The sequence below is a fragment of the Heterocephalus glaber genome, unplaced genomic scaffold (genome assembly GCF_053883595.1).
Source record: "Heterocephalus glaber isolate CG9 unplaced genomic scaffold, H.glaber_assembly_v1.0 deba00001472, whole genome shotgun sequence".
Lineage (NCBI taxonomy): Eukaryota > Metazoa > Chordata > Mammalia > Rodentia > Bathyergidae > Heterocephalus > Heterocephalus glaber.
The window spans coordinates 77,763,512-77,787,923 of NW_028258315.1; the positions used below are offsets into that span (position 1 = coordinate 77,763,512).

The 24,412-nt window shown below is 38.1% G+C and overlaps 1 protein-coding gene across 39 annotated transcripts in view; it reads left to right on the forward strand.

The window, feature by feature from the left end:
• Thrb (thyroid hormone receptor beta) overlaps positions 1-24,412 on the forward strand; it is a 384,335-nt gene that overhangs the window by 151,852 nt on the left and 208,071 nt on the right. For 33 of the 39 annotated variants that reach the window (XM_004857771.3, XM_021238678.2, XM_087181456.1 and 30 more), the window contains one exon: positions 2,895-2,967. The exons of 4 other annotated variants lie outside the window; for them this stretch is intronic. The gene's annotated coding sequence lies outside the window, so the exon portion shown is untranslated. Of the gene's footprint in view, positions 1-2,894; positions 2,968-20,005; positions 20,339-24,412 lie in introns of those variants that run through there. 2 more of the 39 variants (XM_021238674.2, XM_087181474.1) reach the window with 2 other exon arrangements.

The following is a 24,412-nucleotide window of genomic DNA, read 5'->3' on the forward strand; positions in this document are numbered from 1 at the left end:
CCCTTGTGAAATTTAATTCTTTTTAAAACTTGGCAATAAAATGCACATTATATATTTGTTAGTTTGCTCTTGTGAAGTTTTATTGTACAAAGTTACTGCCCTCCCCCCAAAATTGACCAGGAAAAGAACCATTTATAAATAACATATTAGTAAACCAAGTTAAAGGAACTTTATTTATCCTTTAAGCCTCAATTTGCATTAATTGGGAGCAGCCATGGGAAATAGTGCCAACCTCACCTCAGGTCAGATGGCTTAATAAAATGAACTGTTTCATGGCTAGAAATAAATGTATTCCAAATATAAATATGAATCAGTTACAAACAAATTCTTTTGAAACTACAAAATAACCTCACTGTTAATGTATTTGTGCCTCAGTTAAATATGTATAAAGAACACACATTCTGAGCTAAAGTTGTCCCAGGGAGTGATTCTTACTTTTGCTTTGAATCTTGGGTCAACAAAACTAGGTAGTATCCTTTGAGCCATGAGTAAATTCACAGCTCCTACTTTTCTAAATGAAAGAAGAATAAAAAATGAGTGTGTTTAAGTTGGAAGGGTTCAAGGCATGACCTTGCTTCTTTAAATTTTACTCATCACAGGGAAATCACTTTGAATTTGTCTACACGAAGGACTTTAATTTGGTTTGGTCTCAGTTGGAGATACACTGTGAAAAATAAAATGTCCTGTGTTTGTATTATCGCAAAATTTGGAAACCACCTCAGTGACATTGTGTTTTAGTTTCTTCTCAGGAGTTTTATCTTTAAAACCTGAGCCTGTTCTCAGTCATTCAGAACAAGGCCTGTGACATCAGACTGCCTGAGTGAGATTCCTGGCTAGTCTCTTCTTCACTGTTAGAACCTGAGTGAAATGTTTCCCCTTTCTTTGCCTCTCCTTTCCTCACCTAGAAAATGGGGTTATTAATAATACCTACCTCAGATGGTCTTCTGAAGTTTAGACTCTGTGTAACTTGGTGAAATAATTAGTACAACCCAGTCCATAAAGTGTGCCTAATAAATGTTATGTATGAAAGTGTTTATTGTTGTTAATTACATGAGAATTTTTATATCATTTCCCTGGAATTAAATTCATATATATGCATATATATTCTTCAGTCTAAATCATCATGATGGGAATTAGCATCTCAAAAAATATATATTGAAGCCCAATATTGTGTTTATATAAAAGCTACTGTGTGGTTTTAGATATTAATGGCAGGGTAGTAGTGTCTATTTACTCATATTGCTATAAAGCCATAACAACAATTACAAAACAAGCTTTTTCTGGCTTTGTTGATTTGAGAATGTTTTTAGAATACAGTGTCCCTAAATGTCTTGGTCTTCAGCCTCATATTATTAGAGTTTCAGACCTTCTAACAGTAAAAAGTTTAAGGCTTCACATTGGAAAGCTTATCATAAGAGTAGTGGAGAGAGAGTTGGAAGGAAATAAGTACAACTTGAAACTCATCTTCAGTGTTCTTTAAAAATGGAAGAAAATGTAAAACAAGCAAGCCAATTTTTAATAACTATGCATCACCTTTAATAAATATGCATGTTGGGTGTGCATTCTGTAGTTGTCATAGTGTAGAAGAGCCATTGAAATAGGGCAAACCAGAGTCTTCAGGTAGCCCAGCCTCAAAAGCAGAAAAAATGTGGACATACACACATGCATATGCGCACCCATACATAACCAACAATCACTTTAATGATATAACAAGCGCTTTTATGGTGCCATAAATGTTGGGTGTTGGGTGAAAAGACAGTAATGAAGTGTATATTCGATGTGGCAGTTCAAGGGAATGAGCTGTTATAGATCAGCATGGTTAGAACTCAAAGGCATAATGTTGAGTAAAAAATGTAGATGGAAAGATAACATATGCAGAGATTCATGGCATATAGTTAAATTAAAAGCACACAAACTCTGTTCGCTACCCTGGATACAAAGAAATATATATGAATTTTTAAAAAGTACCCTGGAAAGATAAATTTGTGGTCTGGGCTTGGGGTCGTGTTAAAGAGATTATACTTACGCTTTATTTTTAATTTTAGAACAGATATGAGAAAAAATGCTAACATTGGTCCAGCCTAGATAGTGGGAACCCAGCGTCTGTTGTACTAACCTGTGGTTTTCTGTGATTTCTAAGCTCTCCACAACAATCGCCACAAAAATAATGGGAGCACTGTTGAAAAGCAGCCTCTCGTTTGCCATGCAGACACTTAGAGGCACCCTTGGCCACACAAGCAGACACCATGGTCTGTTTGGCCTCCTCTCATCTAGTTTCTGACTGTGGGAGCTGTTCTCAGTATGACTGCACTTTGCACCACATAGATGGCTCTACAGCTTCATGCTGGGATGCCAAGCCTGGTACATCTGCTGATGACTCCATCACCCCAGCTCAGGTGCTGGGTAGCAGGGCTGCTCCCCTGGCGCAGGCGCAGCTTTCATACAGTAAGACCTATCCCAGGAATTACTCTCTGACATGAAGCCAAGCTCCTTTTAGCTCTCTCTCTCTCACACACACATGAAAATTCTAATCAGTTTGAGATTCACATTTGCCTCTTAGTCATCTTCCCAGGCTGGGAATTGAAAACCCCTGGGTCTTGTTCCTGAAACTCCGCAGAAAAGTACATCTTTGGGAGCCATGAAAATTGCCCCATGCCTGTAACGTTATTGTAGCCCTCATGTTAAAGTCCCTTTCCCTGAGACCATCTCCTCTTCTGAATGAGATCTTATCAAAGTCTATTTGCATGTATTCAAAATCAGAGACAGCTGTGAAACCAGACCCCTATTTAAACAGAAATAAGAGCAGTTGCAGGTTAATCAAATGTTGAGGAACTCTAAAAAAAGAAAAATAAATCCCAACTTATATTTATCTTCTTGTGTTTCCTTTTTTCCAGATCTGCGGTTTCCCTCCCATTGGCCAATCTGCAAGGGGTGCCAAGTTCCACACATGATTTAATGCATAAGAAGGTCAGATATCAGGCTTGACTTATTTGCAAACTTGTGATTTTTGCTATTAATTGATACTTTTTAGAGTTACTGGAATTATCTTTCAACTTGTGGCATTGTTGCTTTTGTGATTCAACATGGTTTTGAACTCTGTAGGCATTCAGGAGAAATATACACCATTAATCGAACTAAAAAAAATACATAACAAAAAAAAGAAATTTACAAAACATTCTGAAGAGTCATCAAAAAGGGCACACTTTTCACTTGTTACACAAGAAATTTGTTCCGCAAAAAGATCCAACAGTCTTTGCCCATGTATCTTTTCCTTGAATGCCAAAAAGAAGAATTGGGTAAGAATTGGGTAGAGCAAGTCAGATAGAGATGAGCACCTGTGCACGGATACCCCCTTTCTTTACTGATAAACCTCAGAGCTCCCCCTTTAATCATGAAGTGTGTGGCAACATCAAGCAGCCTGTTTGGAACACTGGGTCATAGTTTGGAACTCAGTTTGTTTTCATTATTAGAGTAACAGTTTCAGTTTGTCTCTGCATTTAAGATTGTGTCAGCACTTTCTTCTGTGTGTTTATTATTTTTAGCAGTTTAAAAGCTCACCATGAAAAAATGGCTTTCTGGCAATAAGGTGACATTCAGGCTGGGCCAGTGTCTGGTGGAGTCTATAGAAATGCTTACTGGCTGCAGGAGTCCAGTCTTTTGAATGGTGTCTTTGTGCTTCCCTTCATCCATGGCCTCTGGCCTATTGTCTAGGCGCCTCAGTTTGGCTGGTACTATCTGATTGTAACCAGTACTAATATTACAGTCCTCAGTGCCCAGGCCCTCCCTCAGGGTCCCTAGTCTGGTTGCCTCTGTCTCCTAGCCCTCCCTTGAGGAGACCAGTCACAGTTCACACAGCAGAAAACACTATTGATGATTTATGGAATGTTCCCAGAAAGGGATCACTAAGAATCTTTGAGATCCTATGGTACACACACACACACACACACACACACACACACATTTTTTTACACTCTCCTCTTTGCCAAATGTAGTCTTACAGTGGACTCCATTTTGTAAAACATGGAAAAAGACAACTATGCTGTTTGAACACAAGAAGGGTAGCTTCCAGCTTTGCTCTTCAGCCTCCTCTTCACCCTCTTTTAATCAGAGTGACTTCTGATTTCCTCTTCCCCTACCAGGAAACCTAAGGCACTTCAAAATACCTAAGCACAGTCTTGCAGAGCAGTACCCTCAATTTACCGATAAAGACACTGGGGAGAGATTTCTATAGATGCTCAAAACATGAAGCATTAGACCCAAAAGAATGTACAGTTTATTAATCCATTTTATATAGTTCTAGAAAAGGTATAATTAATATATAGTGATAGGAATAAAAACAATAGTTACCTTAGGGAAAAAAGGGGAATTGATAGGCAAGGGGAATAAGGGAATTTTCTGGAATGATAGAAATGTATGTCTTTAAGTGTAGGCTACACAGTATTTGTCAAAATTCATCTGTGTATATTACTCTATGTAGATTGTACTTCCATTAACAATAAATATAAAGGTGGTAAAGCAAAAACAAATTAAGTAGTATTTAATTAATGAAAATACTGTCACTAGATATTTGAATTTGCTATGTGGGATGTATATTGAGTCAGTTCTAAGGTCATGATACAAATTTTCTGAAGATCAAAGACCATGTTCTTCCATTAGTTTCTTTGCTCAGTAATCACTAAAACCAGAAAAAAAAAATCTCTAAATTCCATGCAGTGGAGCTACTGACTGACCTTTAGCATTTTTCAACCCATAACATGTGTGTGGTTTGGAGAGTCCAAGTTCTGAATATGGTACTTGACTCCACTGGTCACAGAGGCCAAGAATTATCACCCTCCCATGGTGTACCCACTAGTGTCAGAAGCCTTAGAGAGGCACCATTTCCCAGATGAGGTCCTCTGAGCTTTAGGGGCCCCTAGAAGCCCTTAGAATCCCTCTGCTGGGAGGGATGTTGGTGGATGGGTCACCCAACCCTAGATATTATCTTTTATCTAGTTAGATATTGGGCTTCTCTATCAGATTCCATAGATATAAAAGATTCCCCATGTGAAAAATGTATGATAAACATAAATACAATATTCCCTGTCTGTTGTATATGACCTCCTTAATCAGCCAGATGATGTGTTCTGATACCGCTTTAAGCACACTGGCTTCAGCCTTCTAAGCTGTACAGATGGACCAGGGTCCAAGCATGGCACCTTTAAGGCTGCTCTGTTTGATCACACTGATTCATACTCACCCTAAGCATTATAAATGTTCTATATACCTCCCCAGTGGGAAAGTCCCTCCTGAGCCCCATTCCAGAATTTTGACCTAATCAGGAATATTATGAAAAAGAGGGAAATATCAAAATAACCTCTGGGACTGCAGGAGGTTCTGAGTATGGAAGTGGTCCCTGGCAGCTCTCTACCCAAAGCCATGTTGATCATTGCCAGAGAAGATCCCGTAGTAAGACCCTGTCCCACTGGGGTCCTGGAAGATGCTATTCTTTAATTTGGAATTGTCATTTTTCAATAGTCTCTGTTTCACAGACATTAACATCATCTTTGTCATGTATTCCTTTGAAGTGTACTATTAATAATTTTCAGGAAATTCTTCATAACTTTCTAGTCCTTTGTTCCTACACATCTAAATGCTTTTTTCAATGACTTATAAAATGCAAGATTCCTCACATATTATATTTTGGCAGAGTAGAAGTTCTGGTGACTAAGGTTGAAAGACAGGCCTGCAATGATACTTATAAAACAGGCTGCTCATGGAGTCAGTCTTTCTGCTTTTGGAAGGCCTCAAGTATTATCAAGTAATTGCCCTTGGACCTAAATCCTTGCCCTAAGGTATCTGACCCTCTAACAAGCACTTTCCTCTCCCTGAAATGCTGTGAACCAACCCTACTTAAATTTTCCATTTGTTTGTTTTAGAAGTTAGGCAATAAAACAAAAGATAATTAGTTTGGTTGAAATACTGCTAAGGACATAGGCCAGGGCAGATAAGACAGGACCAACTTGCCTTGTAGAACCTGTTGAGAAAACTGGGGCTGAGTAAAACAAGGAAAAGATTTTTGAAAAGGAAATGAGGACAGTGTTAGGAAATGGCAAGAAAGGGTCATGTGGAGCCAGGGCAGAAAGGATTTGAAGATACTCAAATGTTCCACCCTTTGAGGCTGTATTACTTCTCTTCAGAAAGAACAAACTGCCCTCTCCTTGGGTGATTTCCCAAACAAGGGCCACAGCCTAGTTCACCTCCAACACAAATTTAATTCATTAATGAAGCTATGGAAAAACTGAATCACCTTTTAAAATTTTTTTCAATAACCAGGACATTTTCTAACCCACACATATTGTGCTTTGCTTGCGTGAGACAAAAATTTCCTAATCAAAGAAAATTTAATTTAGCAAGAGATTTTTCTCTGACAAATTCAGTTTAATGCTCATGAGAGAAGAAATGAAATTATATAATGTGGGAATTTGAGCAAAATTTGCTTTTTTGCATTTCCATTCAAAGGACTTATTTCAAATCATTAAGAGTCAACTTAACCAAATAGAAAATACCAAGACAGAAATTGTATGTCTTCTCCATTCCAAGGACTTTGGGCAAGTGATTCTCGTGGAAACATTCCTGAATTTTCTTTCTTTTTTCTTCTTTGTTTCTCTCTTTCTTTCTCTTTTTTTCTTTCTTCCTTCCTTCCTTCCTTCCCTAAGATAAACATGTGTGTAGCCAAATTTCAGTTATTCATGAGAATGATAGTGAGAGTAAAATGGTAACTGACTTTCAATAACTCTGTTTTTCTCTGCTAAGGATATTATCTCTTTCCAATCTCATTCATTGCCAAACTGGTTTCCAATCTCTTGTGTTCGCTGTATTAGTAGCTGGCTGTTCTCTCTGCCTGGAATGCTCTCACATGTCCCCCAAGATACCTACTGGCTCACTCTCTCATCTCTTGCAAGTCTTGATTCAGATTGCATCCTCTTCTTGAGGTGTACCCTGACTCACTTTAGCCTCACATCAAACCCAGTCCTTTTCAATCCTGATTCCTCTCTTTGCATGACTTTACCTTTCTTTTTCCCATAAACACTTATCTTTTCACATACAAACTTTTTCTCTCTCTAGCTATCTCTTTTTTCTCTCTCCCCCCGCCCCTTCCCCTGTCCTCTCTTTGAGGCATGGATCTCACTGTTACCAAGGCTGGTATTGAACTCCTGAGCTCAAGCAATCTTCTTGCCTCATTGCTGGGAATACAACCAGGCACGGCCTAACCCAGTTTTGTTGTTAGTCTCTATCTACTAAAATGCAAGTCCTCTGATAACAGGAATGCAGGAGCTTTGTCTGCTTTGTTTACACACATATCCCAAGGACCTATATGTAGGTGTTGAGTAAATAGATTGCTTTTATGTTTATCTGTTATCCAAGAATTTCAAAATTTAATCCATATAAATGTATGTTTTTCCTTTGTGATTTCTTCCATTGTTTTCACATTAAACTATTTTCCCATTTAGAGATCTATTAAATATTCAATACTATTTTCTTGTTTTTTAAAAATTTTTCCTTAAAATAGTTACTCTTTAAACCAAACAGTATTTTTAGAGTGTATAATGTGTTACAAGACTCTAACTAGATATTTTCCCCCAAATTGTTCATTTATTCTAAGGTTTTAAATTGCTCCATGCCCCCTCGTTATTTAAAAGGCTATCTTCTAAAAATTCTATATTAACTTCACACAATAGTGTCTGATTAGAACATGTCTAGTCTGTTTTGTTGCCAGTTGACAAGCGTTGTAAAATGTTACAAGTAGTATTTGCCAGTAGTCTTAATGCAAGTCTTTGGTTGAACTAGAGGCAAAATTTAAATTTTTTAATTCCTAAATGCATCTATGAGAAGTGGGAGAATGATGAATGGTCCTATAGCATTTATTCCGATGAAAAAAATAGTTTATCACAAAATGGTTGCCTCTTTCCCAAAACGGTCTGATTACCTAGTTTTTGTTAAACACATGTTTTTATAACTATTGGTCTCTATGCTGCGCTGACTTGTTTCATGAGCACTTTCTGTAGCAACCATCTGATTGGGTAACTTTCTCTTGAACTGTGAGGAGATGATAGCACAGCCAGCAATTTCTGGTTTGTGATTATGCCTCTTGTTAATAATAAATCAAACAGCTAGTTACTGCCTCCCTTTGTGAAAATATGTTGTCAAATAAATATTTGTTAAACTTGTCTCTATGCAAAACACTACACTGTGCCAGTAGGAGGTGTGAAAAGTACAATCAATTTTACTTCCCTGAAGAAACTTAAAATTAATTTTGGGATGCAAGATCCATGTGCCCAAAAAGGTAAATAGTAGTTCTAGTTATTAATTATTAATTATTTTAGGCAAAGCAAAATGAATGGGGCCAATATTACATTTTCAAAGATGTTAAGGGGAAGAGTTGATGGTGAATTTCAATGATCCATGAAACTTTTACTGACAACATAAGAATCTGTATCAAACTTGGAAGAGTAAGAAAAAAATGGGCTTTTATAGAAGAAGAAAAGTGGAGGGGGAGGGGAATTAGTCCAAAAACCCATTTCTGATGTTTAACAATTGTCTGGTTTTTGTTTTATACTTGTTGTTGCTGTAAGCAGTGCTGGTTTCATTTCTAGACTACTGCTGTATTATGATTTAATAAATGTCTGAACTTTTTTATTTCTACTTTAAACATGTGACACAGTAACATAGCTTTAAAATCAAAATTAATAAGGGAGGGAAATCTAGCAAGGATGGTCATATTTTGACAGATCATCAAAAGACAAAAAGACTGTTTCCCTGCTCTTTTAAAATCATTTACAATTAATCAAGGGTGGATGAATCACTTTCTTTCAATACTGTTTTTCTTCCTTTGAGAGTAAGCATTTAATGTGGCAGAGTATATCAGGCCAACCTTGGTTATCACTGCCAACAGGGTTGCAGATAGCATTGATGAGCTGCCTATCTTACCTCATCTAGAGAACACCATTTAGCTTAACCTTTTCCTCCCAGAAAATCTTGTATAAGAGTGATTAATAAATAAGCAATTCATCTGATAAACTGCATATTTGGCTTCTTTCACTTCTATTGCCTCTTACTGTTGTCTATCAAAGCATGAAAGACAGCCAGCCAGAAGCAGGAAGCAGGAGTCTGAAGAGATATATCCTGAATATATAGGAGTCTGCTGAAATGATCCATTTAATTCACTTTATCCAGACATTTCCATTTAACCCAAAATGCTATCATGTATATCTCATATCTCCCATTTAATTAAATAGTGTAATGCTCATTTTGCATCAAAGCAGAGTTAGCATTAGAATATGCTTATGGAAAGAGCATTTGCCTACTTGATTTTCTAGTGACCAAGAACAATAAACAAGTGCTTTAGTATATCCCACTTAGTAACCAGCAGAAAAGATTACATGGGCCATTAGTTTTTTTAGTGTAAATGTAGCCTCAGTTCTTTTGTATCTAGGATCTGTGGGCCACAAATTATGGCCATTTTGGTAAAGGGTATGCTTTTATTTAATATGTTGTTTTTTTCTATTAAATTTGCTCTGATAGAGGACTAATATGTAGAATATATAAAGAACTCAAAAAAGACCCCACAAAAGGTCCAGTCAAAAAATGGGTAAGTGAAATGAATTGACACTCTTCAGAAGTTCAGAGGGCCAAAAAATACATGAAGAAATTTTCAACATCTCTGAGCATGAGAGAAATGCAAATTAAAGCAACACCAAGATTTTATCTTACCCCAGAAAGGATGGTCATCATCAAGAAATCAAATAATAACACATTCTGGCAAGGTTTCAGGGGAAAAGGAACCCTTCTACACTATCAGTGGGAATGTAAACTAGTACAACCACCATGGAAATCAGTATGGAGAATCCTCAAAAAAGTAAAACTAGAAATTCCATTTGACCCAGCTACTCCCCTTCTTGGTATCTTTCCAAAAGAGTTAAGGACATCATATTACAGTGACACATGAATACCCATGTTTATAGCTGTACAATTCATAACAGCTAAATCTTAAAACCAGCCTATATGTCCATCAACTATTTACACACAATGAAGCTTTGTGATAAAGAATGAAAATTGAGTCATTTGTAGGAAAATGGATGCACCATGAGATCATAATGTTAAGTGAAGTAAATCAGACACACAAGCTTAACTATCACACGGTTTCTCTTATATGACAAACCCAAATTATAAATAAAGAGCAAAGTAAAAGATAGACAATAGGCAGTAGGGAGACAGATCTTTCTCAAATGGGAAGGGGATGAAGAGATGGAGGGAGGAAAGGGCAAGAGGATGAAAAAAGGAATGAAGATGTGCTATGTACATGTACCAACTCCGCACAAAGAATGTAAACATGCACAGAAAACATGCACTAATAAAAATTAAAATTAAAACACAACTAGTGAGAAATTTCTCCCAGTTGATTTCAAGCTGAAAAATCCAAAGAGAGTAGAAATGGAAGGCAAAAGGTTAAGATATAAATAATTTTCTATATGCCTCTTGTATCTTACAATTAAAAAAGAAGTTAGAGCAGAAGCAACTGTTAATGACATCTACCAATAGCTAGCAACAGAATTCCTCTGAGGAAAGAATTGTATTTATTTGGAAAATAACTTGATCAATGTGCTTGGAGGTTGAAAGATAAATCTCCAAGGGGTCTAAATTAGAATTGAATTGTTCTGCTGGAAGCAAAGGGAGGGTTTGGTTATTATTTCAGAGAGAGGAAAGAGAGAGAATGAATAAATAATACTACACAGAGAAGCACAGAGAGAAGACAGAGGGCTACACAGTGACTCTTCTCCATGACCCCTCAGACCCTCAGGAAAGGGCCTGAGAAGTGTGATGCTAATGGATCTGTTCTAGAAAAGGTCTACTTCTGACTAGGTCAATATGAAGTGCAACCGAAGCACAGGAAATCACAGGGATGGTGTCCATGGTGGCTTGGAAGTTGGTGATTGTAGAACTCTTTCAGAATGAGGGTACAGGCTAGGATGAGGAAGAGCTATTTTACCAAAAGATGTAGCATATTCTGGTAGTTTACAACAGTGCTTCTCAAGTTTTAATGTTCATACAAACCAACAGTAAATCTTGTTTAAAATGCTAATTCTTAATCAGGAAGTCTAGGGCAGAGCCTGAGAGTCCATATTCCTACCAAAGCTCCAGTTTGACACCTGTGATGCTGTCCACACACCACACCGAGCCGCATGTAGCTCCAGGACAGAGATGGAGAACCTTTTAGAGCTTTCAATGATACCCACAGCCGAGGCAGCACACATGTCATAGGTTTGCCACCACTGCCCTAGGACCACATCTCTCAGCTTCAGATGCTAATTTTCCTATATATTTCCTGTGACACTGTGATGAAACAGTTGAAATTACCCTTTCTTGTTTTCTCAGCTATAACATTTCAATGGAGTTTCTGAGAAGGTTAAATGAATAAATATATGTAAAAAGCTTGGAGCAGTATATGCCTGGCACATAACTGTTAGCTCTGTGGTCCATTACTATTATTTGTTTAGTGGTTTGAAAATAAAACAATGCTATAAAGAGCTGAGAATTTCTTGAGGCTCACTTGGTCTTTGATGTAAAACAGAAATAGGTTCACATTCCACCTTTGTAACCTTGACCCTCTCTAGTCCTCAGGGTTAAATGACCAGGTACTCCAAGTATGTGGCCTGAAAACCAAAGACCACAGCCTTCTGCCCTTTCTGAAAATTAATCTAAATTATAAAACTTACTAAGAAGTTACCCAGGCATGCATACTTATAGTTTCCCCTCAGATTTTAAACTGTATAAGGGTGCAAACTGTTTCAGGGCTCAGAGACTAACATGACCATCCAGGCAACAAGCCCAGCCTTCCTGTGTTCTGCCTGGTGTTTACAGGGGACCCTGTCATGGTTGTGCTCTGATGTAAATACATAGTCAGGTGCCTTCTCCCACACACACACCCTCAACTGAGAGTCACCCTCACCCGCAACTGCCTACACCTGCCATAGTGTTTGGTGCATAGGACTCCATTCATTTGGTGCAAAAGTTACCTGCAGAGGTAGAAAAAAATCACATATAAACTTCATTTTGACTTCCACTTAGTATGGTATACCCATTTTTTTTTGAGAATTCAGAACTGTTCAAATTGGATTTTATGTTCAAGGAATTGACTATTGGAAGAACTGAATATCAGCATCAAATACACACAGCAGTCTTACCTACTTGGAATTGAAAAGCAGTGCAATAAAAGAATCTGTTTCCCCAGTACCAAAAAAAAAGAATCTGTAAATTTTGTATTTTTGATGAATATAAGTGAGTTTTTTTCTACTTACCAGATATGGATTGAAAGAGATAAGTTTTACTTTAAGCAAATCTTACAGGGGAGTACTAGTATTTATAGAACAAATAAATTGTATGGGAAATATTTATTTAGCAAAATCCTTTTGCTCAGAATAGCTGTTTTATGTAAGAAGTCACTGAATAAACTTCAAATGCATTTTGCACCCAATATTATCCAAGACCCAGTTCAAATGGGGATCATTTGATAAGATACTCTGGGAACAAAGTAGCTAAATACACAATTTACAGAACTGATAGATAGTAAGATACTATTGCAAGATACTAAAATGGGTTGGGGATAGACTTCCAGACTTAATTTCTAAACCCTCCTATTTAGATAAATCTTTCAGAATTCTGGAGTCTTCTAACAGACGTCCTGGAGAGATTCTGCACCTGCTTATGCCAGTCATTGGTGTTACTGCTCACACAGAGTTAGGGAAGGAAAGGTTCTCAGAGATGTTCTCTTTTACCACTCATAGAGTTCTTAGAGGCCAGTAGCATTGGTGGGGTCTGGGAGCTTGACAGAAGTATAGAATCCACCTCCTAATCTGGTAAAACAGAACCTACACTTTAACAAGATCCCAGGTACTTTTTATGCACAGTAAAATTGAAGACACCTGAGTCAAGATTCAGTGCCAGAAACCCTACATAGCTGGCTGCATTGTATGATTACAGTTGCTGCCCTAAGGATCTTCAAAAACAGAACAGAGCCATTAGCCCAGCTCCTGTCTTGCTTGGCTTGGGGAGACAATGCCATTTTAAAGGTTAGAAATGCCACTCCCCAGAAGCAAACAAAGCATAGGATCCAGAAAATGTGCTTAGAAGCTGTGCTTGCCTAGAGCCTGAGTTTGTTAGAACAGTCAATTCACTGAGGAAACCATGATAGTAATTTCATCTTTGGGCCACTTGAAGCTCTTCCGAAGACATATTTTTAGGGAAACTGTGGACATTAGTAGGTCTGCTTTTAAAATTAGGGGGGAGTGAAGAGTGGAGGATATGGGACAGAAGTGGGCCAGAGTGTAATGCTCATGAGAAAATGTATTTGTGTTTCAATTGCTCATGAGTTCTCTATTGGTACCAACCTGAGACTGGCCCATTTAATACACTCAGGCAGTATTTGTGTCCAGAAAGGTGGCAGGATGTTGAGGAGGGGAGTTGGAGCTGAAGGCTTTGATCTTTCTTGTAAAAGATTATGCATGGGATTGTATAATAGAATGATCATGAGGCTGTACACATATTGCTCAGTGACAGGAGACACCAACTCCTATAACAAGAAATGACTTATGGTAAGATGTTCTAGGAGAGTCAAAACCTTGATAATAACAAAGAAAAAGAAAAAATGTTCACAATATTCCTTTGCTCCTGGGCAACCATCCCTTGCAGATTTGAGTTCAAAAAGGGAAAGTTCAAAAAGTTTATTTGGGATGCCTTAGGACCAAGCTGCCTCCCTGCACCCCCAGGGGGTCCCCACAGGACTTAAACACAGAATTACCCAAGAGGGCCATAAAACAGAGGTGGACCACCAAGGCAAATACAATAAACCCTTTCTTATTTGGTGGATATAGATTAGAGTCTGAAGAGAAAAAATGATACTTAATCCCTTACCTACTCATCCCAGGAACTTTTAAAAGACTACCATTTTCTACCTCTATTTAAAATTATGGAAGCGTAGTTTTTGATTTGAAAAGATGAAAGGATTTAAGCTTCTACTACTGGCTTATTTTCCTGGCTAAGTGATTAACAAAAAAGTGAAATTCATACCAGTAGCATTCTTTCTCTCCAGATCAGTATTTTGTAAAACTTCATTTCTCTCCTCTAAATTCTTCCCTAGTTTCTTACTTTAAAATATGTTCATAATTGTAATTTCTAATGGACTTTTGAGACTTTTTCTTGCCCATATGCTTTAACCCAGTGTTGTCCACTAAATATATAAGTCACAAATTCAAGTCACACATGTAATAGTAAATCTTCAAAAAGCCACATTAAAAAGCAGAAACAACCATTAAAGCTTATTTTCATATTACATTTTATATAATTCAGTATCCAAAATACCATTCCAATAAGTAACCAGTATAAAAATTGTTACTGTGATACTTTGCAGTCTCTTTTTATGCTAAATCTTACAGATCTATTGTATATTGGACACTAACAGCACATATCACTTCAAACTAGCCATTTGTCAAGAGCTCAGTAGTCATATGGTAGTTTCCAACTATTGTATTGAACAGCACAGCACTGGTTCCAGGGCAACTGTTCCTCACATCCTGGAGTCAGGTTACTTTAGGGACCCTGATGAAAATTGTGGATCTCTCTTCCCGAAAAATTCATATTAGCTACAATCATACATAGACTTTCAGGGGGTTTATGAAGTTCTAGAAGCCCATCTTGGACTTGCATTGCCTCCAAATTAGCACAAGTCCATTTCTAGTCTTATTTTTTTTTAATGTTGACTATTTGGATTTACTTAAGTTACCTAAAAATGAAACTATATATTGTATCTGTAAATGAAAAATAAGTGTGATTTTTCCAACATAAAAAGATAACTACAGTTTTTAGTACTAATTTATTTAAATTGTTCATCCATAGACCTACCTCCTAAACTCATCTTTCATATCACTCTTTGGGATACCCACCCAGTGATTTGGAAACCAGCAGAAGAAAACCTTCTATAAGGCTTCCTCTGAAAGGACATAAGAATTAAATGGAGTTTGAAGGGACATGCTATTAGCCCATTATAATAATAACATTACTACTTACTAAACCTGTATAGTGAGATAAGGATTGGGAGTGAGAGATGGAGGTTGAGAGGAGGAGAAATAGGGAAGTGGCTTAGATGAATAATCTAGGCCTTAAAGAGATGAATCTTGCTTTTATGTTCTTTGCCACCTTCCTCTGTCACAACCCAGTTGATAAGATCTAATGGACAGAAGGGAAAGACACCAAATAGCTGACTATTTGACTCATGCAGCATAGACTTCAAGTTCAAGATTATAAACTCAAATCTACAAAAGACTGAGCAGGTAACTTGAATGAGTCATTTGTTAAAGAGATGGCAATTTGGATTTCTTAGTGTTATGCCTCCTTTTTAAAATTATGATTCATTTATCTTTGTTGTTGTATTTAACACTGATACACTTCATATTTAGTGCTACAAACACCAATAAGAACATTGATTCTGGATTCTAACTGAGGGTGAATTAGGCCAAAGGATATCAAGGAAGTCTTCTTCCATAACATTAGTAGTGGTTCTAAACTTGAAATGTGTCCATTCATTTTGTTGATAGCACTGTAATAAGAGGGCTAGGTATTACGGGCATTATAGGACATTTGATATAAGGGATAGTCCTGCATCCAAAGATTTGTTCTTCCCTAAATGTTATCACATCCAGTTGAGAAACACTGCAAGAGTAAGGGAATTCTCCAAGTCCTCATGTGATGTGGTCATGGCCAACCTGGGTAGGGGCCAAAGCTTTCTTTTGTAATGAGGACAGAGTGCATTTTCCTGGAGCATATTTCCCTGGGGTTGAACAGATGTGGCAGACAGTTAGGCTTCAAGGGTTTGAGGTTTCTGACCATCTTTGGCTTCTCTCACATTTCTGCAAAGCTTTTCAGAAAGATTTTATTGACCTTTTTCTGGTTTCAGTATACTTATACTCTTCGGAGAATGCTTTTTTCCCACAAGCCCAAATATTGCATGGTTTCTTTTATAGGAGAAGCCCAAAATATAGATAAAGACCAAAATAAAAGATAGATAATAGGAAATAAATATATTTTCAGAAAGTTCTAATTTACTATTTATGAAACAAAAAGTGCCCCCCCAAGGGATTTGATGTGTATGACTGAGAGAGGGCCTCTGTTGCTACTCTTGTCCCTTCTGCTCATTGGGATTCCCAGTGATCTATCTTACAGAAACTCTTTTACTTAACTATTCATGTGCCAAAGTATAAAAGTTTCAATGGTATGCCAATATAACCATATTCAGAACAAGATACAAAATATTTTCAGTATCCCCAAAGATTCCCTGATGCCCCACCCTAATTTTGCCTCCCCCTTCCCTCAAGATCTACCAGTAGTCTGACTTTCATCACCATGGACTAGTGATTTTTTGGCCTGTTCTTGAACTTCTTATACATAATATCAGGTAATCCGAACTCTTGGTACAGTATTTGATGTTTTTGTTTCCGTGTAACATCTATAAGAATCATACATACTATCAGTATTTCATTTTTTTTTGTTGCTGAGTAGTATTGATTATATGGCTGTACCATAATTTGTTTATTCATTCTCTTTTTAATTAATAGAAAACTGGATTAGTTGAGTTTGGGGCTGTCTTTTGGGGATCATATGTATTTCTCTTGGCTGTGTGCCTAGAAGTAGATTTGGCAGATGAGAGGGTAGAGATACATTTTTCTGAATTGAAAACTTCCAAACAGCCTTTCAAAGTAGTTTGGAAACTTACACTGTCACCAGTGTCATATGAGAGTTCTATGATTGCTCCATATCTCCTCCAGCACTTGGTAATGCCAATCTTTTTACATTCATGCATTCTATGGATGTATAGTGGCAGAACATTGTGGCTTTAACATACATTATCTTGTGCATTTTTAGCTAAAATGAGTGAGTCGTAAATATTGTGTGGTTCATAACGAAGCTTTTAAAGTCTTGGGTCAAACTACTTACTGCACATGCAATATTTGCTAACTCTTTTCGGGGATCCTAATGTTTCTCTTTCCTAAGAGACAAGATACCTAATTGTACAATCATTCTAGCTTTGTGAAAAGTGAATATTCCTCATCCACATCCCTACTGGGTTTTCACCAAGTTATGATTCTGATAAATGGTGTGCAAGGGAGACCTTGCTTTGCTACCATGGGCATATTGCAATGAGTTTTCCTGTATAGACTATGATGTAGTTTGCCTGCTCAGTAATATCCACTGAGCATTTGTTGAGCACCTAATTTGTTCTAGATCCTGTGCAGAGCTCTGAAGAAGTAACAGGGAACTAGGCACAGTCCCTTTCTTTCTTGAAAGTCTCACAGTTGAGCAAGGAAGACAGAGAGTGAGCATGGCATAGTCATGTAGGAGAAATGCTTTGAGAAATGTGTATCTGTAGGGGTCCTTTGAGGACCAAAGCAAAAAGTCTTCCCAGAGAGGTGCTAACCAAGTGAGTGTTACAGAAAAGAGATGGATGGCATCTCAGCAGCTCCCCTGCCAAGGTGAGCCTCCATTTGGGCTTTTGTAGGGTTTCTGGGGCAGCTGTAGCATGACATATGGCAGTCAGGCACTTGCAAATCTGCAGTCAGAGTGTGTGCGGGGTTAGTCATGGAGGGTGTACTTAGATGAAAATATATTTTGCAAAATTCCAGCCAGAGAATCTCCTTTATTGGTTTACCTGCAAGCAAAAGGAATCAAGACTGCTCTTTGGTCATTGTCTTTGACCACTGAGTTCTACCTTCCACTCACCTTTTAAGGGTAAGTCGCATAATGTTAGGCATCTGTCAAAATTCTTTTCTGGACATAAATCCATTTTCTGTTAAACAGTTTGGAACTACTGTGTACTTTCCTGTATATGGTTGCCTAAGAATCATGTTTAGCTAGTTATTTTTCTCATATGCTACTCAGACCCAACACCAATTGCCCTGAGTAAGGCATAAGCCCACTGTTAGCTTTCTTGTGAAATAGAGTTTTATCTTGGTGTTAGCATCTGAACTTCTGATTGGAGGAGTATGAAAGACACATATTCCTAATAAAGGATGTACTCACCTAAACCAAGCCAGTCCTGATAATGTCTGGAACCCTCTCCCTCAAGCACAACAGAGGCAGCTGTGGGGTATCAGAATTCTTTCTACTTTATTTAACAAACACTCATATAACATCTCTTTCCATCTTCTAGATGATATTCCAACTACATTACACAGAGCAACTCATTTAATCCTCGCAACCACCCTAGAGGTGGACATTACTAAAATTTCCATTTTACAGATGGGGAAACGGAGGCACCGAGCAATTAAGTAACTTGCTCAAATCACAGATGGGGTTTGAACCCACACATTCATACTTATAATCACTGTTCTATGCTGCTTCTTTGTACTTGTAAAATATCCAAGAGAACCTCAGACACAGTTCATTTACAAAACATTTATTGAGCAACTACCTGATGGGTGAATCAGAAACACATTTGCCCCAGAAACTTTTAACCTACTGGGGAGGTGGGGCAGATAGAACTTAATGTTTACAATGCATTGTTAGTAGGAATAGGAAAATAATTCACTTTCCTAAAAAATGTAAAGGAAGGACTTGGGCCTGAAAGGCAGGCTGAGCTTTTCATGAGCAGGAGCATGTAAAGCAGCAGTTCTCAGATTTGTGTCTAAATGAAGGTCCTTTGGGAGGCGTCAGTGCACTTGGAGGTGTAAGATGTTAAGATATGCTGTAGAGAGTGTAGGTAACAGGACTGATAGCAGGGCAGCAGCTGATGCTGGGTTAGAGGTCTTGTATATTAGGCCGAAGAGTAGAATATAATGTTGGACACTGTGGGAAGCTATGGAAGGCTGTTAAGTAAAAGAGAGAGGTGATGAACCACCTTCTAGAAACATGCTGCGTGGATAACAATTGCAATCATCCAAGAGAGGATGAAAATGAGGAGCATAGGGCATTTGGAATGTAGGAGGGTTGATAGTAAAATACATACAGAGTGTGGACCGTAGCATGTGGGAGAAGAACAAGGAGACAGACAAGTGACAGCATGAAAGAGAAAAGGAGGAAGAAGGAGAGAGAGGAGAGGGATGGAGGATGAAGAAGAAAGGAGAGGGAGGGAGAGTGGGGGAGAGAAAGAGAATAATGTCAGCCAGAAGTTAGAAAAGGAGAATGGGTGACACAGGGAAGAAAACTGAAAGGAAAATGAGAAGGACAGAATGGAAAAGAGGAGAGAAAATATGCCAATCCCTTTAAAAAAGTGTTACGGGGAAATGTTACTGGCAAAATAGCTATGTGATTCAGGCTTTTTGAAGTATTTGCTCAGCCAGATTTGTTTTGGTAGCTCACCAGTAGTTATTTTCATGGCTCTGCAGTAGCCCATTGAGATAGCTTCTATCTGAAGGTAATTTGTCGGGTTTATGTAAGACTTCATTTAGGGGGCATTGCCTTGGCATGCAGACAGCTTCCAGGCCTTACACACCAGCAGAAACATGTTCTCTGAAGAATGCAATATAGCAAATTAAATTCATTAGCAGGTACCATGGCAGCAAACAAGAGCACTTACAGAATATTGCTTTTATTTAAAAAAAAAAAAAAAAAAGGCACCTGAAATTCATCCTCACAATTATCAATCTTGAAACATAATGGCTTCAAAACTAAGGAAACTTCAAATATATGGGGGGGAGGTGTCATAATACCTTATTTCAAACTAAATTATTGTTTCCCTCTTTGTCAACCACAAGCAATGTAATTAGCAGAATGAACTATTTCTCGCTGCAATTATTATCATGCTAGATAGGCTTGAGATGGAGCTGGGAGGGGAGTAAAAGTTCTACTCATAAGAGCGCCTGCCACTGTGGATAAGGTAACATGTCAGGTGTTAGCTATCCAGGAGCCTCCTGATGCTAGAGGAGTCTCGTTTCATGAGGGATTTAGGTTACCACAAGCTTTGCTCATTATCCTGCTGCAGTACCAGCTTCCATAGTGGCCTGGAGACATGGTGTGGAAACCCCAGCCTGACAGAGCCTGGAGTTGTGAACTGTTGTCCGGGAGGTGCATTATGTGGCAAAATCCACGCAGTCCTAACACCAGCACAGCATCGCTCAGCACGGTTATCTAAAGTGCATTTCAAGGACGTGTAATTGGGAGAGCTCAGCCACACCGGTGCAGGACGTGGCTTGGAGTTCCCAACAGTTGATTTGCGTAGAAAGTCTTCGTTCGATCTGACTTGAAAGTTGAGTAGGAGAAGCTGATGCTGTGGGTACAGATGTCCTCGAGTCTTCAAAGCCGAGAGGACAGTAAGGTAAGTGTCAAACCACCCCAGTGATGCTCTCAATTTTTTTTTAACCACTTATATATGTAGGTTATGATACGTTCATGTTCAAGGCATGGGCTTCCAGCAGCCAGGTTCTTTTGAAATTCTGACATATCCTTGCTAAGAGTGGGATTACACAAACACACTTGGCTAGTAATTCTCATGTGTCTTGAAGTTAAATGGTCAAAGAAAATATAACCCCTGGATTTCAGGCTGTTTTTGTTGGGGAACAAAGGGTGGAAGGATAATAAAGGGACATGGAATATAATGCTTCTCTTTCTAAGCTTCAAATATTATAAGGATACTTGCAAAGGAAAATAAATTATATTCCGATTCTGAAAAGAAATTGAATAAATAGAAAATTGTGATCTATCCCTAGTGCCACACTTCATTTCCCTTGAGTGCCTTACTTAAGAATGAAAATGTGTTCCAAACAGTGGTGCCATAGAGGCTGAGAGTTTGGGGATGTTCCGTGTTGCAAAGGAAGGTAGAAAAAATGAGAGTGTTCAACCCAGAGAAGGAAACACTCCAGGAATAATGACAGCTGTTTCCAGATATGGACAAGACTGAAGTATAGAGAGAGAGTAACTCTTGTCCTATATTCTTAGATATAAAGGTTTTATCCTGTGGGTAGGGCTGAGGGGAAATAGACCTATTTGACATTCTGGTAAATTTTTTTAAAAGACCTATTCTCCAGAAAATGCGTTTATTATACATGTAAAATTGGCACACTTTATCGGAGATTGTATGGAACCCTGCAGAGTCCATGTACAGAGCTCCTGTACTAGATGGTAGAACTGAGAGTAAATGGAAATCTCAGGGTTTGGCTTGACTTAAGGGAGAACTCTCAAGTAGTTTGCCACATGCTACCGTGGAACTCAGTTATTCCTAAGACAATCCATTTCCCCATAACCAGAATCTGAATGAATTATGTAGAGGGAATACCTAGAACTTCATTGTCACTGCGAACTGGATTTGGATACAGATGTTGTTGTTTCTAGCTGTAAGTCTTCTGACAAATTATTTAATCCTGCTAAATATCCATTCACTCAGCTGTGAAAGAAAGGCCAAACCTTTCACAGGTGATTGGGATAACTCTATGATAAAGGGTAGATAAAATGGTTATCCCACTATTAAAGTAGATTATGAACAAAAATAAACTTTTCTAGGTTTTAAAAGTAATGAGTTGAAAGGAAGAACAAGAAAAAAGCTTAATTCCTGCTTCTGCGTAAGTTCTTTATAATTATGTTCCCTTTTGACTGTTAAGAATATTATAGAAGCATCCTAGCTCTGTGTGGGAAGTTACATGTCTAACTCCAAATATACACTTGATTTATGATGCTAAAAATACTTTTGAAATGAATTGAAAGGTGAAATTATGGTATCTTAAAGTTTTTTTTAAAGCATTCTAACCAAAGTGTGAATGAACATTGTAGAAAATGAAATGTACTTGAAATAATTCAAAATGTTTTCAATAAGGAGAAACTTATCCTCAATTTCTGTTTAATAGAAGAGGAAATGAGGTTGCATTTTAAGGTAATACTTAATAATTGGACAGAAAAATAACTATATATCAAGAGAAAAGGATAATACTAAATAATAACAGTATATAATAGAAGTTAAATGCCTGTCTTTAAGATTCTAGAAAGGAACATGAGTTTCAAAGACTTTTGGTAATGGCCTTTTTAAAAATGTCCAGTTGGGATATGATCTGAAGGATGTGAACATTAAGTGGGTGGCAAGATATTCTTAGTAGCTTTCAGGATGTTTGCTGCAGGTGCACTGTATTTAATTCACCAAGAGCAAATTCATACAGAGTACCTACTATATCCAAGACTTTGTCCCAGGCATATCTGAATGTGAAAGGAAGTCTCTCAAGGTTGGGGAGTTTAGCATACTCTCTGGAAATGATGAGCGGTGCAAGTAAAGATTTCCTAAGCTGTTGAGAGGAAAGCAAGAAAGTTGAAAGTTGTAGGTGACCACAGCCTTCATGGAGGAGATGAGAACTGGCTGAGCTTTGAACATCAGCAGGAGTTGCTATCTTCCCATCTCAGTAAATGGCAACACTATTCAGCCAGTGTTTGATCCAAACCTAAAAGTCATACTTCCTTCCTCTTTTTCCTACCCCAAATCAAACTCTCAGCTACTCCTACATATTCTACTTCCAAAATATATCTTGAGTTAGCTCACTTATTCTCCATTTCCATGGACCCAGCATCATAGCATCATCATCCCAAAGAAGTGTTTCGGTGGTCTGTGAACTGGCCTCTCCACTTTGGGCTCATCCTTGAATCCATTTTCACAGAGCAGCCAAAGTGATGAAGTCATTACCTCAATTTAAACTCTTTAAAGTTTTCCACTGGGCTAAAAATAAAATCTTTGCTTCTCTCCATGCATACCAGACCCTGTATGAGGTGAATCAGCCCCACTGATCTCACCCCTCTTCTCACCTTGGCTCCCCATGGCCAAGCTACTTTGGCTTCCCAGGATTCTTTGATCTGGTTAGCTGTACAGTGGAGAAAAAATGTGAAAAGGCTTGAAGGCTATACAGGGAGATCAGTTCACAAAATTAGCAGGAGAGCCTGGTTTTTTAGTAATTCTGCCACACAAGTGTGGATATATGAATGGGAAATGTAGGAGGCATAAGCTGATTTTGAGAACTTCTAGAAGGAATCCTTTGTTAGCTCAAAATTTATCTCTCTACCAGCTTCCATAAATTCTTTCCTAGGAATTTTATTAAATTCCCATGAAGAAATACAGCCAGTATTTACTATGTGTGTGGGGACCCTACCTTCTTAGCACTTTGCAGGCTACTTGGGGACCAAGACAATTACAACAGAGGATAATTACAGTGAGGAGATTTATAAGGTGGCATGAGAACACATGGGTGGAGCACCTAACTCGGAACTGGGAGGTCAAGGAATCTTCCCAAGGGAAATGCTATTTTGAAGCCTGAAATAGTGGGAAGTAAGGCAGGAGGCAGGGACGTGTGTACACGTACTCTTGGCAGGAAACACAGCACATGCAAAAGGATAATACAGTTGCCCCTCGGTGTGCATGGGGCATTGGTTCTAGGACACACACGCTCCAGCAGCTATAGATGCCATAATCTGCAGTTATTCAAGTTCCTTATATAAAATGCCACTTTAATATGAAGGCTATGTAAATGTCATATATGCTTTTTAGGAAATAACAAGAAAAGGTCTGCACGAACACAAATTTTTCAAATATTTTCATCCATGGTTGGCTGAACACAGATGCAGATTCCACAAATATGGAGGGTCAACTGTATTTAGGAAAAACACCACATTTTCATGGAACCCAGTAAAGTTCACAGTGTTTGCCACACAATGGGAAAATGGACAGAATGGAGAGAAGAGGAAAAAATACAAATAGTAAGCAGCAGCCTGTATGTACAAAGCCTTATAAACCATCATAAGTTCTTTCATCCTATTAGTAGCAAGTGAGCAGTAGGAGTGCATGATCTGAATAGCATGTGAAGAGGGGCTAAATCCACAGTGTGGTCATTTAAAAGGTGGTTCTGTAATCCAAGGGAGACACAATGTTGATATGGACCAACATAGAAGTAGAAAGAATAGAGTCTAGAAGAAAGATTTAAAAGGAGAATCCACAAGAGTTAAAGATGTACTGACTGTGTAGGGATGAAGGAGAAGAGAACGATAAAGAATGACTCCTAAGTTTCTACCATGGTCAACCCTTCCTGGGTCCCCATTTGCTAAGATAACAATTCAGGTATTTAAAAAGGAGGCTGAAGAAGCACAGGGAAAAGTCACAGATGATGGGGAAGGGCTTTTTATTTTATCTAAGAGCAAGTTTCTGGCAAGGGCTCTGTAAATTCTGAAAATAAAAGGGAGAGTCTATGAATGATATAGGAGGCAAGAGGACACCTAAAAGAACACTGAATTCCTCCTAAAATCTTCTGCCATTAATAAACAGTATAAAAAAGAATTATTGAGTCTACAGAAAATAACAGTATCTTCCTTACTCCATTATTCTATAGTACCTGGAATTTACAGTTTCTAAAATCCTCTCTGCTTTAGA